The sequence below is a fragment of the Columba livia genome, chromosome 15, assembly GCF_036013475.1.
Source record: "Columba livia isolate bColLiv1 breed racing homer chromosome 15, bColLiv1.pat.W.v2, whole genome shotgun sequence".
NCBI lineage: Eukaryota > Metazoa > Chordata > Aves > Columbiformes > Columbidae > Columba > Columba livia.
The window spans coordinates 14046568-14046818 of record NC_088616.1 but is presented as its reverse complement, the minus strand read 5'-3'; positions in this window follow the sequence as shown (position 1 = coordinate 14046818).

Sequence of the window (251 nt, the reverse complement as noted above, 5' to 3'; positions counted from 1 at the left end):
TTCGTTGGGACTATTCTGTTTGTTGAGATGGAAAACTGAAAGTGTTTCCCTGCATAAGGATGTAGGATATAGAAAGTGCCTTTACAGGGAAGAATAGGAATTGCTGCAGGAAGAAAGCTGGAATGAAGGAGGAATTGGTGGAGACTCTTGTACATCTTTAGTACTTGGGTATCTGTAGCCTATAAGCTTGTGGGGTTTTTTAGAGAAGATGTGGAATTCCCTTGCTTTCTTTCCTGTCGATTGTCTTATTT